This window comes from Schistocerca gregaria, chromosome 10 (genome assembly GCF_023897955.1).
Source record: "Schistocerca gregaria isolate iqSchGreg1 chromosome 10, iqSchGreg1.2, whole genome shotgun sequence".
In the NCBI taxonomy this organism is placed as follows: domain Eukaryota; kingdom Metazoa; phylum Arthropoda; class Insecta; order Orthoptera; family Acrididae; genus Schistocerca; species Schistocerca gregaria.
The window spans coordinates 134,664,285-134,680,473 of NC_064929.1; the positions used below are offsets into that span (position 1 = coordinate 134,664,285).

The 16,189-nt window shown below is 42.5% G+C and overlaps 1 pseudogene; it reads left to right on the plus strand.

Moving 5' to 3' along the window:
* Positions 1–13,841: 13,841 nt before the first annotated feature.
* On the plus strand, positions 13,842–13,959 carry LOC126293875 (5S ribosomal RNA; annotated as a pseudogene).
* Positions 13,960–16,189: the final 2,230 nt, after the last annotated feature.

The window sequence follows — 16,189 nt, forward strand, 5'->3', positions numbered from 1 at the left end:
TTCAATGAGTGAGTAATTGCAGTTAACTTTAACGAATGTAAATGGAGAAGTACAAAGTAATGTGATTTTAATCCTATTATCTCCTTAAGCTGGCTTCTATGACTCCAGATTCCCTGCCTCAAATTGTTCAGTGGGGCATCCTCTATGACGTCCTAAATTTTTGCACGCTCTTGTAGAAACACCCTGTATACATTCGTCACTATCAGTCAGAGTTATCATGCAGTCTACCAGCCACCAACCACAGCTCGAGACCGGTCTACGAATTTCCTTACAAGACTGCCGTTTGCGCCAAGTCCGATGCTGTGGCCTGGGGACCCACTTCAGCTACTGGCAGACTCCCATTCTGGAGGCCATTAGTCCAAGCCCAGCACTGTGCAGACGCTCAGCTGCCATCACGAATGCAGGCAAACGCCTTGCTACCTGTCACTGTTCGTGTGGGCGGCACTCCTTTCCCCTATTCTTGTCAATTGTTCCCTTATGCTCTCCCTGAAACTCTGTACAACCTCTGGTTTAGTCAGTTTATCCAGGTCCCATCTCCTTAAATTCCCACCTTTCTGCAGTTTCTTCAGTTTTAAGCTACAGTTAATAACCAACAGATTGCGGTCGGAGTCCACATCTGCCCCTGGAAATGTCTTACCATTTAAAACTTGGTTCATAAATCTCTGTTTACCATTATATAATCTATCTGATACCTTCTAGTATCTCCAGGCTTCTTCTACGTATACAACCTTCTTTCATGATTCTACATGTATGGAAGTGAAACATGGACGATAAATAGTTTTGACAAGAAGAGAATAGAAGCTTTCGAAATGTGGTGCTACAGAAGAATGCTGAAGATCAGATGGGTAGATCACATAACTAATGAGGAAGTGTTGAATAGGATTGGGGAGAAGAGAAGTTTGTGGCACAACTTGACAGAAGAAGAGACCGGTTGGGAGGACATGGTCTGAGGCATCAAGGGATCACCAATTTAGTATTGGAGGGCAGCGTGGGGGGGTTAAAATCGTAGAGGGAGATGAATACACTAAGCAGATTCAGAAGGATGTAGGCTGCAGTAGGTACTGGGAGATGAAGAAGCTTGCACAGGATAGAGAGCTGCATCAAACCAGTCTCTGGACTGAAGACCACAACAACAACCACAACAACAACAACAACAACAACAACATGACGGTGATGCAAAATAAGAAAGTAACATCTGTAATATTACAAATCATTTTGTCGATTCTGATAAAACGGGTATTTCTGAATGAATATATGGTTTTTCAGGCATTGTAGCACACATTACATTCATCTTACATTATTATAAATAATACACCAAATGACCGAGCGAGGTGGCTCAGTGGTTAGACACTGGACTTGCATTCGGCAGGACGACGGTTCAATTCCGCGTCCGGCCATCCTGATTTAGGTTTTCCGTCATTTTGCCAAATCGTTCCAGGAAAATTCGGGGATGGTTTCCCTAATCCGATGAGACCAATGACCTCGCTGTCTGGTCTGCTCCCCCGCAGCCACCCCAACAACAAATGAAATAGAAACAGTTTTTTCTTACAATTATTCAATGTGAACACCGATTACCCATGGAGTTGTTCCGAAACCTTGAGCAATGTGTCAGGAGTAACTTTTGCAAAGATATTGTTCATAAAGTCGGGCAGATCAGCTGGTATCGAAGCCACATACACATGATCGCGTCATATCGTGTTTGAACGTGGAGGCCATGCATAAAATCTGTGTCAACCGGCCCCTTGCACCCAATCCACCGGTCGGATACAGCGTCGTTTAATCAGTGGCGTACTGAGTTATGTCAGCGAGGCGACGCACCATCTTGCTCCCAAATACAGATGTGTTGTTCAGCTTCTTCCCATTGAGGCACGGGCGATGGCTGTACCACATCAAGATAAGAAACATCAGTTACAGTTGATCCACCGAGAAAGAAAGGCCCATAAACTTTCCGCGGGGATACATCTTGGGGCTAAGCGTGAAAGACGCGCACTCGTTCGACACGTTCTTCAGTCGCTCTTTGTCATTCCGTAATCTTCCCACTGCGCACGGGTATACAAACAAAACTGTATGAGTTGCTCTTTCATTTGCAGTATTATTGACAATTGTAAGTTGAACGTAATAAATATTACGCCATAAAACCGGTATGTTCATTTTGAAACACCCTATATTTTGTGACAAATATTGTAAATCTTTTTCCATTACAGATACTATATTTCAATGCGTTCCATAAAAGGGTGAAACTCCAAGTGTTTACACACACACACACACACACACACACACACACACACACACACACACACACACATGTGCCATGTTGCTCGCCCCTGTTTGTTCTCTGTTTTTGGCCTGTTAGTTCTTTCTCGCCTGTGGGGTCCATGTATGTGTAACTCGCTGTCTGTTAAAGTTACAATATACTGTTAATTGAAAGAATCGTATGTTTCCTTTCAAAACTACCTCGCCCTCCACGTGAAATTTATTGAAAGATAATAAAAATATTGTATGTAAATAAATTATAAGAAACTACAACCAGTCCATTTTTGAAAAATGGTTTTATTCCATGAACCGGTTTTCGATCGTTTACAGGTTCATCCTCAGATGGTTTCTGGAAATTACATCATTACTGCTAGCATAATGCTGGGTACCAGATTGCGACAGTATAGGCGGCTTTTTTCGGTTAGTGTCCATCTGTCTGCCTCTATTTTGATGTCCAATTGTTACATCACTTCACACACTTCCACACAAACTATATTAATTTACATTGTGACAGCGAGACTTTTCCAGCATCCAGCAAAGGCTTTACAACTGTTGCTTGTAAAAAAAAAAGCCACCTATACTGTCGCAAACCAGCACCCAGCATTATGCTAGCAATAATGATCTAACTTCCTGAAACTATCTGAAGATGAACCTGAAAACGTTTGAAAACCGGTTCATGGCATAAAATATAATTATTCAAAAAAGTGACTGGTTGCAGTTTTGTATAACTTATTTACATTCAATATTCAGTCATGGTTCTAAAATATCCGTAATGGGTAAGCATCATAATAATATTGCTGTCGATTGCTCATTGCTTGACTGTTTCGGTGACGCTTAGTCCGCCATTACGTGTACTAAAAATATTTCAGTGTTTGCGAGGTTCATTCGCAAAGGAAAATTGTTCTAAGTGCTTTTATGAATTTCTTACAGTCAGTTTTCAACGTTAGAGTTAGTTAGTAGGCTTCACCTCTGATTTAAAATATTTTCAGTTAATTTGAAGAATTAAAAGTTAACTGAATTCTTAAAGAGATACAGTTAAAGAAATTCTTTGCAATTATCTTAAAACACGTAGGTATTGTATCATTCTTTCTTTGTGGGAAACATTAGATTAATTTGCTGGGAAAAGTAATCATTTCGTCCTCTATATTATCGCTGGGTTAGTTGCAGGATACGTTACGTTGTCATTCATTGAAATAGGGCGTAACATTTCCATTAATAATAAATAACTTATTTTATATTTTATCCATATTTTGCAGCTTGAAAGGTGTCTTTGCTCAATACATTCGAGGTATGAATTAAAAAATGGCTTCAGTTACAATTTTTCGTGTTTTATTCAGTACACTAGGCATTTCGTGTTAATATATATGATTTATTTGTTCTCTTGATTGATACGAAATGCATATTCTTGACACAAAAAGGTTTGATGTTAGGTTATGAAGTTTGTAAGTCAGACGCGGAAAATACGAGCGAAAGTCGCAAAGATGAATAGTGTAAACTTACCAAATCAAATGTATTCGTGACAGAAATATGCATTTCATCTATTGAAGAGAACAAATAAAGCATGTATTAAGACGAATTACGCCTGAAGATCGACCCACAGGGTCCGAAATGCAGCCGCGCTGGGTTAGCCGAGCAGTCTGGGGCGCTGCAGTCATGGACTGTGTGGCTGGTCCCGGCGGAGGTTCGAGTCCTCCCTCGGGCATGTGTGTGTGTGTGTGTGTGTGTGTGTGTGTGTGTGTGTGTGTGTGTTTGTCCTTAAGATAATTTAGGTTAAGTAGTGTGTAAGCTTAGGGACTGCAAATCCCATACGATTTCATTCACATTTGACCATTTCTTTTTTCGAAATGCATCGTGTACCGAATAAAACACAAAAAATTGTGACTGAAGGCGTTTTTTAATTCAATCCTCGAGTGATATAACTTTATACCTGCGTATCGAGATTAAGTCACCCTACATGTATTTAAGACGCATTTACTCGGTCTCAAAATATACGTGGCGTTCCAAACACAATATTCATAATTTTAACTGCTACGTTACATTATCATCACTGTAGGTTGCGCTGAAGCCTGCGCGCTTACTTCAAACCATACGTAGCAATCTGCACGGACTTTTACGGAATAACTAAATTAATTCATCACTACAACAATTATGCAGAAAGGAGGTAATGGTACAAACAGTCATGCACTGTTAAATGTGATGGATTCTGTGTATTGCATAGCTAAAAATAAGACTGTTAACGCAACATTTCTCCTCCTAGCTACATTTGTCACATAATTTGTTTACCTGCGTGCGCTCTAGACATGGTAGAATAAATCTGATTATGTTCTATATCACAGATTTAGCACTGTATGTTTCCTTCTGTTTAAAAGGAAAATAAGCATTATGGAGTTTTCGCTGCTAGTGTCACGAAAAGCATTCCCAAAGGCGCTCCCTGCGCGACACACGGTGGCGAATAGAGTCGGACTGTGCGCAAGGGATTATCCCAGCCACAACAACGAAGAGCCACAGGGCGTCGCAAATGTGCGGACTTTTCCCCCCGCCTCTCAGGGATTAGCGGACGGGCTTCTGTCAGAACAGAAAATTGTTTCTCCAGATTTTGGAGTTGTAGAGCGCGCGGGCGGACCACGGATTATCCTCTCCAAGACGGAAGCCATTAGTGGAGCTGTGGAAGCTTTTAGCGGCAACGATGATCGGAGAAGAAATGCAGCCACGGGGTGACAGCCATTGCAGGTGTGTGGCCAACGGTGGTCCCAAGACGTAGTGCCCGCATCGGTGAGATACAAGAGCAGTAAATGTTGTTGGTGTTGTTGCAGTCCGCTTCATTACGATTTGCTTCTATTCATCGTTCACAAATATATTTATAGTTCGGTTCAGTTGTTCTCTCTCTCTCTCTCTCTCTCTCTCTCTCTCTCTCTCTCTCTAACTTTCCCTTCCTTTCTTCCTCCATACACTGTATTGTCTGTGACAGATATAGACCCCTCCATGGTAAAATTTCATAATGTATCTCCAGCTGGCGCTCCCAGTAATACTATGCGGTAAAACAATAGCTCACACCAACTGATTGCACAGGTTAACGAACTTTTTTTTTTTGGAAAAATTTTTACTTTGATAGTTGACCTTCATAGATTTTTATGAGCTGAATTCAAATCTAGCCTTAATTGTTTTGTATCACCCACAGCTTTCGAGCAATATGCTTTTTGCTAAATAGCATAAAAATCGTATGCTATTCGGTTAACGAGGAATTAATGAAACGGTTTGTTACAACATAAACATGGCTTGTATTTACAGTAAGCTACTTAAAATAATGATATGTGTTAACAGAGGTTTCACTAGTCAGCCTGAATCGGTTTGTATTTTCTTTCTCTGCTGAAGCTTCTTGTGTAGCTTTTACTACGATGTGTCGCTTGCTGAACTTCTCGGTGAAGTTAGAAACGGTAGTCCCCCATCATGTTGGCGTTCCAGCTGCCGTGGTAGCGTTTTTTCATCCATCCTTGCTCCTCTCTAGCATGTCCCATATTGTCTGGGAAGTAATGAAGGTGACTGTCCACAAAGTGAACTTTCAGTCTCATTAAATATCCTGAAGTTTTAAATTTCTTTAACATTGTAGCTATAATAGAAACATACTCTGGGTCTTTTTTCATGTCCTAAGAACTTTGTAACGACTTGCTTGAATGATACCCATGCTTCTTTCTCATTTAAGGGCATTGTGGATTCAAAGTTAACATCAAACATCAATTTTCCAATGACAGGTCCGACAATGACGTCTTCTTTTAGTTTAGCTTCTGATAGGTGAGGAAACTTTCACAAGAGATGCTTAAAACATGGTCCATATTTAGGAAAAGCCTTTACAAACTGTTCCATTACACCTAATTTTATATATAGAGGTGGCAGGACTACGTTTTTGGGATCGATAAGGTTTTTGCGTAGAATGTTCTTCTCACCTGGTTTTAAAGACTCCCTCACAAGCCAGTTCCTTCAGCACCAGTGTTTAACCCTAGCCCTACTGTCCCATTAACACAACAAACATAGAAATTTGGTAAAGCCACGTTGCTGACCAAGGAGCATGCATGTTACTTTTAGATCGCCACATATCATCCAAAAAGGAGCCTAATTTATTTCTAGTTTTCATAGCTTTCTTTCATATGTACAGAAGGTCCAACAGGTACAGATGAATACATGTTACCGTTGTGTAATAAAACAGCCCTTAAATTAGTTTCGGATGAGTCGGTAAACAGTCTCCAGTTTTCCTACTTGTATTCAGTAATAAACTTACTCATCAGATCGGGAATGTCTGAGCAGTACACTAAATCACCTTCTTGTTGAAAAAAACTTGGAAAACTGCTGCTCTCTTTCTATACATGTATAAGCTGATTGCAACCGTCAGTAAGTTCTTTTCGTTTAATCTACAGCCAAGCGATTCATCTTTTTCTTTCGTTAAGCCCACATCCCTAACCAAATCGTTAAGCTCGGTCTGAGTAAACAATTTCGGTTCTACAATTTCTGTATTACAATGGAATTCATCATCATCTGGTTCATCTAAATCAGATTGTACATCAAAATACTTCTGTTGGAATAGAATTTAAATCATATGGTGGTTCAGGAACCGGTAAATCAGCACCATGCCCTACTGGTCGGATGGCGGACGGAAGGTTAGGGTAGGTTATTACCTTCTTGTTTTTCGAATTGTGACCAGTAATACCAACACTGAAAAAGTATCAATCATCGGAATGATTTCTTGGCTCCCTCCATATCATAGGAGCTGCAAATGTAGAGGCTTTTTTCTCCTTTTTGGACCATTTTCTCAGACCTTCGACACACACGTAACATACCTTATGCGGTGTCCAAGATTTATCTTGATCACCAAGTTTAGATGTAATGTATGATTGATAAACCGTTTTTACATAATCTGTAATGTTTCTTTGGTGTTTCTTAATCACAAATTCACCACAAATATAACAAAATCTGTCAGCAGAGTTTTTGCAACCACTATTAGACATTGTACTGAGCACATGTTCAGGAAACGGGGGAAGTGGTTATGTTGACAGTAAACAAAACACCATCTGTTAACACAAAAATAGAATCGTCATCTTTCTGCCAGGAAATGTTTTTTAGAGGTGCCACCAAAGTCATATACTTCAACTTCATCTACTTCAACTACATAACTTTGCTTCTTCCCGAGAAAAAGGGCTCCTAACAGACTGCCACATGCTTTCATCTACGTCTACGTTTATACTCCGCAAGCCACCCAACGATGTGTGGCGGAGTGCACTTTACGTGCCACTGTCATTACCTCCCTTTTCTGTTCCAGTCGCGTATGGTTCGCGGGAAGAACGACTGTTTGAAAGCCTCCGTGAGCGCTCGAATCTCTCTAATTTTATATTCGTGATCTCCTCTGGAGGTATAAGTAGAGGGAAGCAATATATTCGATACCTCATCCAGAAACGCCCCTTCTCGAAACCTGGCGAGCAAGCTACACCGCGATGCAAAGCGCCTCTCTTGCAGGGTCTGCCACTTGAGTTTGCTAAGCATCTCCGTAACGCTATGACGGTTACCAAATAACCCTGTGGCGAAACGCGCCGCTCTTCTTTGGATCTTCTCTATCTCCTCGGTCAACTCTATCTGGTACCTGGTACGGATCCCACACTGATGAGCAATACTCAAGTATAGGTCGAACGAGTGTTTTGTAAGCTACCTCCTTTGTTGATGGACTACATTTTCTAAGGACTCTCCCAATGAATCTCAACCTGGTACCCGCCTTACCAACAATTAATTTTATATGATCATTCCACTTCAAATCGTTCCGCACGCATACTCGCAGATATTTTACAGAAGTAACTGCTACCAGTGTTTGTTCCGCTATCATATAATCATACAATAAAGGATCCTTCTTTAGCCGGCCGCGGTGGTCTCGCGGTTCTAGGCGCGCAGTCCGGAACCGTGCCACTGCTACGGTTGCAGGTTCGAATCCTGCCTCGGGCATGGATGTGTGTGATGTCCTTAGGTTAGTTAGGTTTAAGTAGTTCTAAGTTCTAGGGGACTGATGACCACAGCAGTTGAGTGCTCAGAGCCATTTGAACCATTTTTGATCCTTCTTTCTATGTATTCGCAATACATTACATTTGTCTATGTTAAGGGTCAGTTGCCACTCCCTGCACCAAGTGCTATCCGCTGCAGATCTTCCTGCATTTCGCTACAATTTTCTAATGCTGCAACTTCTCTGTACAGTACAGCATCATCCGCGAAATGCCGGATGGAACTTCCGACATTATCTACTAGGTCATTTATATATATTGTGAAAAGCAATGGACCCGTAAAACTCCCCTGTGGCACGCCGGAGGTTACTTTAACGTCTGTAGACGTCTCGCCATTGACAATAACATGCTGTGTTCTGTTTGCTAAAAACTCTTCAATCCAGTCACATAGCTGGTTTGATATTCCGTAGGCTCTTACTTTGTTTATCAGGCGACAGTACGGAACTGTATCGAACGCCTTCCGGAAGTCAAGGAAAATAGCATCTACCTGGGAGCCTGTATCTAATATTTTCTGGGTCTCATGAACAAATAAAGCGAGTTGGGTCTCACATGATCGCTGTTTTCGGAGTCCATGTTGATTCCTACAGAGTAGATTCTGGGTTTCCAAAAACGACATGATACTCGAGCAAAAAACATGTTCTAAAATTCTACAACAGATCGACATCAGAGATACGGGTCTATAGTTTTGCGCATCTGCTCGACGACCCTTCCTGAAAACTGGAACTACCTGTACTCTTTTCCAATCATTTGTAACCTTCCGTTCCTCTAGAGACTTGCGGCACACGGCTGTTGGAAGGGGGGCAAGTTCTTTCGCATACTCTGTGTAGAATCGAATTGGTATCCCGTCAGGTCCAGTGGACTTTCCTCTGTTGAGTGATTCCAGTTGCTTTTCTATTCCTTGGACACTTATTTCGATGTTGGCCATTTTTTCGTTTGTCCAAGAATTTTGAGAAGAAACTGCAGTGCGGTCTTCCTTTGTGAAACAGCTTTGGAAAAAGGTGTTTAGTATTTCAGCTTTACGCGTGTCATCCTCTGTTTCAAAGCCATCATCATCCCGGAGTGTCTGGATATGCTGTTTCGAGCCACTTACTGATTTGATGTAAGACAAGAACTTCCTAGGATTTTCTGTCAAGTCGCTACTTAGAATTTTACTTTCGAATTCACTGAACGCTTCACGCATAGCCCTCCTTCGCTAACTTTGACATCGTTTAGGTTTTGTTTGTCTGAGAGGTTTTGGCTGCGTTTAAACTTGAAGTGAATCTCTCCTTGCTTTCGCAGTAGTTTTCTAACTTTGTTGTTGAACCACGATGGGTTTTTCCCGTCCCTCACAGTTTTACTCGGCACGTACCTGTCTAAAACGCATTTTACAATTGTCTTAAACTTTTTCCATAAACACTCAACATTGTCAGTGTCGGAACAGAAATTTTCGTTTTGATCTGTTAGGTAGTCTGAAATCTGCCTTCTATTACTCTTGCTAAACAGATAAACCTTTGAGAACATATATGAGGAAACTTTACTCTTTTTTCCTTTTTTTGTGAAACTTCCTCCTGGAACACACCGTTGTAATATCCTTATGGTATTTCTTCCACCGATTACGTAGCTTAGACCCGTGAAGTAGGGAGAGTGTGTGTTCCGTAATAGCGCAACCTGTGCGATTTGAGTGTTGGAATGGATCTCGTGCCCCTAGACAACAGAAGATGGCTGGCTGGACTGAAACCGTCCAACTACGAAATGCAATGAGCTAGCGATCAGCTTACCAACTGTGTCTGGAGAAGCATTATGCTACCACGTCTTATTCCTACCTAAAAGTTGAATCGTGTTTCATTTTAACTAGCACTACCTTATTTCTCGTCAGTATCTGTCAGGTCCTAGAACTATTCACAGACTGATACACCGCACGCAAAACTTGAAAGTAGCAGTGGTTTTTTCTTTTCGATAGTCAGCATACTGGGTGGTTTTGGGCAACGCACGATGACTTTCTTTGGCGTGTGAGGCGTAGCACTTTTCATCGTAACTACTGAGGTCGTACATCGTAATAGCGGCCAAGCACAGGGCAGGTGGCATCAGATGTCCGACAGTATATAGTTTCTATGCGATCTGGTACAGGTAAGTAGCTGACGGACGCTGTTTGTGCTGCAGTCAAAATACTGTCCTTTTTTCTTGCATTTCTGTTTGATTTTGTCGTTGTTTATAACTACTATTGAAAGTGTTCGTAGTTATGAGAATGTGAAATAATATTTTCTGTAATGTTTTTATACTATAAATTGAAGTAACTAGTCTCGTGAGGAATATTCGAGAATGACGTGTGTGTTACTCATTCGTGCTGGGGAACATGTTATAAATTATTTCGTCAGTTTATGGTGTTGGACAAATGAGATTATGATTTCGGTAAAGTAGTTTCGTAAAGAGGAAGTTAATTTTATATATTTTGGTTTTCAATATCTATTTATGTTAATTTACTGTTCTTATACAGTAGCAGATTTTGATCGGTTCTGTATACATGCGAGGGATTGAGCGAGTTTGGTGATGCTTTGCGATTGGCTATGACGTTTGTCTGCCAATCAGAAATTAGCATATTCGTGCCTATTTTAGTATCTAGAAACTTCTTTTGTTGATAGAGAAGAGTGGAATCCGGGATTGGATCTCATAGTGACCAGAGCTACTGATATGTGCGCCGAGAAAAATTATAAATGTTGTGATGCTTCGGTACCAAAATCTTTGAGAAGTACCGTAAAGTCCGAAAAAGAGTTCCACTAAATGCATTATGTGAAGTTCAGAACATTTGGTGACATTTTAAATAACAATATTCCGGGTGAAGTGCTGCTTACCCACGAACGTGAACGTTTTGTTGTGTGAGACTGGTTATAGCAACATTCGAGACAGCTATTCTAAAAGAAACAGTCCGTTTGTAAACATTCTTTGAAGGATAATTAATAATTACCATAAACTGGCTACGGTTATGAATGACGTGTGTGAGTGGACTTTTGAGGCTTTGTATGGCTCATAGTAAGGCTTGGTAGTAACTGGTATATGCAAGTCTACTGTTATAGAGTGAAAGTGGAATTCTACGCGCGTAAATACTTTCATGTAACTATTATTAACCTTCCATCGACAAATTAGCTTTTAGTGCGACTTGTGAATACGAGGTGTACAACAATTTTTTTTCTTTTTTTTTCTCTAGCTTTTCGGGCTGAGAACTGCATTTCAGTAACCTCAAGAAAGCTGTGTGTGAGACGAGATTCACCACCAGGTGAGTGGAACGTTCTTCGCAGCAGCATCCCAAAGCGGCGCCGCGAGTGGCTAACTCTTCATTGTGACATTTTCCTCCCAGTGATCTCGACCATTTGTTGTACTCATAGTTTATCCGCCTTTGATCAGTTACTTACTGATGTGAATCCTATGTATTCCAAAGATCGACGAAATCTTCCAAGCGATCCACAGTTACTTAGTCACATGTTCCATAGATCACTTGAACGATTTTTTGTAGAAATAATGTGGAAGGAGCCAGGTTACAGGTTATGTACAAATTATTAGTTAAAATATTAATGAACAAGTATTTTCCAAACTCATGCAGTTGCTTATACAAGCAGGTTTTTGTACACAGGATGCCAGGTTTTGAAATGAGAATGTGTCTCTGAAATAGAACAAGTTGTCCATAAGAAATGATTTTGGGTTACATGGAATACGAGGGCTATTCGGAAAGTAAGGAAATACAGGTCGCGAAATGGAAACCACAGTAAAAATCAAAACTGTTTTATTTGCAACAGTTAGGTACAACTTCCAGCTTCTTATCTCCATAGTCGCCGATCTGACTTAGACGTTTGTCGTAGCGTTGTACAAACTTTCCAGTTCCCTCATTATAGAAGGCAACCGCCAGTGCGATCCGCCAATTCTCTACGCTAGGTTACAGCTCGTTGTCTGTGCCGAAATGTTGTCTTCATAGACAGCGGTTCATGTGAGCAGAGACGAAACTCAGAGGGAGACAATCACGGGCTGTATTGTGGGTAATCAAACATTTCTAATCGAAAACGATGCAGGAGCACCTTCATTGCCCCTGCAGAATGCCGCTGAGAATTTTATTGAAGAAGGAAGTGCACGACAGTTATGTAATGTTGGTTGCATAGCTTCAGGCGAAATTTCTCACGAGGCCCTCGTATTTGGCGGGCGACGCTATTGTTCCAGGTATCTTTGTGTGCTCAGAACTGAAAGGAACGACGTAACGCGATCGACGGGCGTACTAGAGACACTGCCCAACACATCTGTGCAAAACTTCATCGGATTTTCACTGTGGTGTCCATTTTGAGACCGATCGTTCCTTACATTCCGAATAACCCTCGTAGCTTCCTACCGCCACCCCCATAGCTAAGAGTTGCCTATAATGACGACTGTTACAAGAAGCCTAACGAAACCTGTAACTATAGTTCCGACGTAGATGCAGTCCATTTTCACACCTGACGTTTTCTGTACTAAATCATACCAGAGGATTTCACAAATAAAGTGACACGTTGATTATGTCTTTGCAGATTATCAAACGAGCCAAGGCGGCCGTTCTACGGTAACGTTTCGACAAGTTTCCTACTTCTGTTCTTCAGGCTGTAGGTGACGGGTAGGAAACAATTCGAGACGTTGCCGCAGAACGACGCCATGACTCGGCTGCTAACCCGAGAATATGCGATCGTCGCAATTCGCCGAGAAACTTTACATTCGCGTAAAGTTACACATTATTATGGCAGGGCAAGTAACTTCTATTCAGTACTCCAATACGCCTCAAAGTGGCAGACAAACGTGACACTATTTTTTCTAATACAGTCATCCAGCCTTTGTCAACAACGGTCGGAATATTGTACCGACCGTTCAGTTCCTCGACGATTCACATCCACTCCTTGGTGACGCGGCCATTCGGGGACAGCTGGGTCAGTGCTCACATCGTTAGAGACTCATCCTCGAGCGGTTGGATATAGTCGTCTGTGGCCTTCGTTCCTCGGTCAACCACCATCCACGTTTGTGACGCCTTGCTTAAATTGTTACAACCATTTCGTTACAGCTTGACGAAACACTGCATTTGATCCATATAGCAACAGAATATCGCCGTGAATTTATGTGAGTGCCCTAAAGAATCTTACTGGCACATGTACTACAACTTTGGAATAAGTTTCCGGTAGCCGCGCCCTTTCATTTGCGCATTATGACGAACCTGTTGTCCGTACCGTACCGCAACGTTAGAGTGTCTGCAGGAAACCTGGAACACGTTCTTTCTTATGACAATGCGGCACTCTTGCTGTGCGACGGTCTTTAGCGTGGAACGACACGTATGACGTACTTCCTGGAATCCCCATGTATGTTAGTAGAGAGCTCCATTAAACCAATCTTCTAACTGAACTAATGAGAGCAAGAAGTTGCATATCTGTTGAGTTTGGTTGACAATGATCCAGGCGTTCCAGAGTTAAGCTTATGTGTCAGCGACTTCTCAGATCGTTTCCCACATGTAGGATAATGCAGGGTGGTCAACAACATATACACCCCGTAGTAATATTGTATCTGCCATTAATTCATGTGGCCAACGGCCTTGCCGCAGTGGTAACACCGGTTCCCGTCAGATCACCAAAGTTAAGCGCTGTCGAGCTGGTCTAGCACTTGGATGGGTGACCATCTGGTCTGCCGAGCGCTGTTGGCAAGAGGGCTGCACTCGGCCCTTGTGAGGCCAATAGAGGAGCTACTTGACTGAGAAGTAGCAGCTCTGGTCTCGTAAACCAACATATGGCTGGAGGAGTGGTGAGCTAACCACATGCCTCTCCATATCCACATCCAGTGACACCTGCTGCCTGAAGATGACACAGTGCCTGGTTGGTACTGCTGGGCCTCCACAGCCTGTTCGGGTGGAGTTTAGATTTTTATTAAGTCATACACAAGCACACACAGGCTTTACACCAGCTGTTGGCGTTTCAGACTCTTGACAAACTCGGGTGTTGGATTGTGAGGCGCTCAACTGTGCCTTCATCGGTGCCAGTTTTTGCACAGTCCAGTTTTTGCACAGTCCAGTTTTTGCACAGTCCAGTTTTTGCACAGTCCAGTTTTTGCACAGTCCAGTTTTTGCACAGTCCAGTTTTTGCACAGTCCAGTTTCTGCACAGTCCCTGAATAGAGGAAATCCCCAACCTGGCTGGGAATCGAACTGGGGACCCCATGATCCAGAGGCATCAACGCTAGCCACTAGAGTAAGAGCTGTGGACGGCGGACTTGCAGCAGAAACGAATCATAAGACACAATCTCCAAAACCTGCAAACATAACGACTTCGACAACAGCCTTTGGAAGGAGCATTTCAGAAAGGGCAAACCTGGTGGCGTTTCGTGTGACGTCTGTTATGTTCGTGTACATCAACAGGAAGTAGTTGAAGAGTGGTAAAACCAAGAGCAGGCGACTAGGTAGTGGACGCCCACGCCTCAATATGGAACGAAGAGGTCACATTCTTGACAAGTCTTTGAAGCAAGATAGACGTCGATCTGTGCCAGATCTGAAGACAGAGTAGAATGCTAGTGAATCCACAAGTGATTCTGAGCACACAGTTCACTTCATGAGGTTCAACAGGGGGCTTTGTGAAAGAAGATCTTCAGTTGGTGACGGCAGTATAGGCTACCTGAGTTGTTCACCTAGGCTTCCATGGAACCTGAGATAGTAATCAAAAGCACCATGGTATCTTTGGACTGCGAGAACATTATTGCTGACCACCTGCATACCTTCACGCTTGATTCGTTCCAGAAGGTGGTGACAGCTCTCAGCTAGATAGCTGTCCATGTCACAAGACCAAAATCATGCTGCAGTGCTTTGAGGAGCATGGTAGTGGATTTACATTCATCTTTTTGGCCACGAAATTAACCTGATCTGAACCTGATGGAACAATCTGGGGTGGTATAAGGCGGCAGCTCCGCACTGACAAAACCACTGGTACATCTGGCGAACTCGTCAACCTCTCGGCTGTGGAGTTGGAGTTATTGGACGCTGAGCCACAGCTCAGCATTACTCGGCTGTCAGGAGCTTAAGTCCAGGCTCCGAGCCTTTCATCGCACTCCCACGCGCACTTGCGGGGTTGCCCTCCTCTTTCAGCGCGAGAGAAGCCAGACTGGGAAACGCCCGATATTGTGAATGAGTGCGCACCGGGAGCCTAATTGTGAGAGGCGAGCACCTCTTCCGCCGCCACCATCCACCCTCCGCCAATGCGTCTTTCCTAATTTGAAGCAGGAGGGCCAATAACCTAATAAATCCGCTCACTCTGCCATCTCGTTTCTCCCAGAACAGCCAACGGCTGGAAGCTGAAGGCGAGAAGAAAGCTTTCTGACAGCCGTGATCCATCAATTAGGCGGCGCTCTGCTAAGCCTCCGGGGCTATATTTTGATTTCTTAACGCAACACTCGCTGCTCTCTATACCTGCAGAGCTTTGCCACTCTCTCTCTTTCACTAATCACCTTTTTTCTTTAAGAAATGAAGCCGAACATTTATCTCTTGCGTTGGTGGGTTCAGTGGCCTGTTAATCTATTGCATAATGTCTGACAAACAGCCAACCCATGAGCCTTTTACATCCTTCGAGTGGCATGACTTTGAGGGGCAGAGTGGTAAGTGAAAATATTAGAAATCCAAGACATGTACACGACATGGTACATTATGACTAACAATTCCAAACTCAATGGCACAAGAATGTTATTGAGATGTCGGTGAATAGGATGCCACGTGCTCTAATATTAACCTCAAAGAAGGAGAGATGTATGAACAAACCTTCATCAACGAAATAGAAAGTTTACAGTGATCCTCAATGGCGGGTATCCAGTATCATAAAGACCAATTACGATAAATATGCTGATGATAGATCCATTTAAAAGTGGAAATTAAAATTCCAGTTAGAATAAAGCATG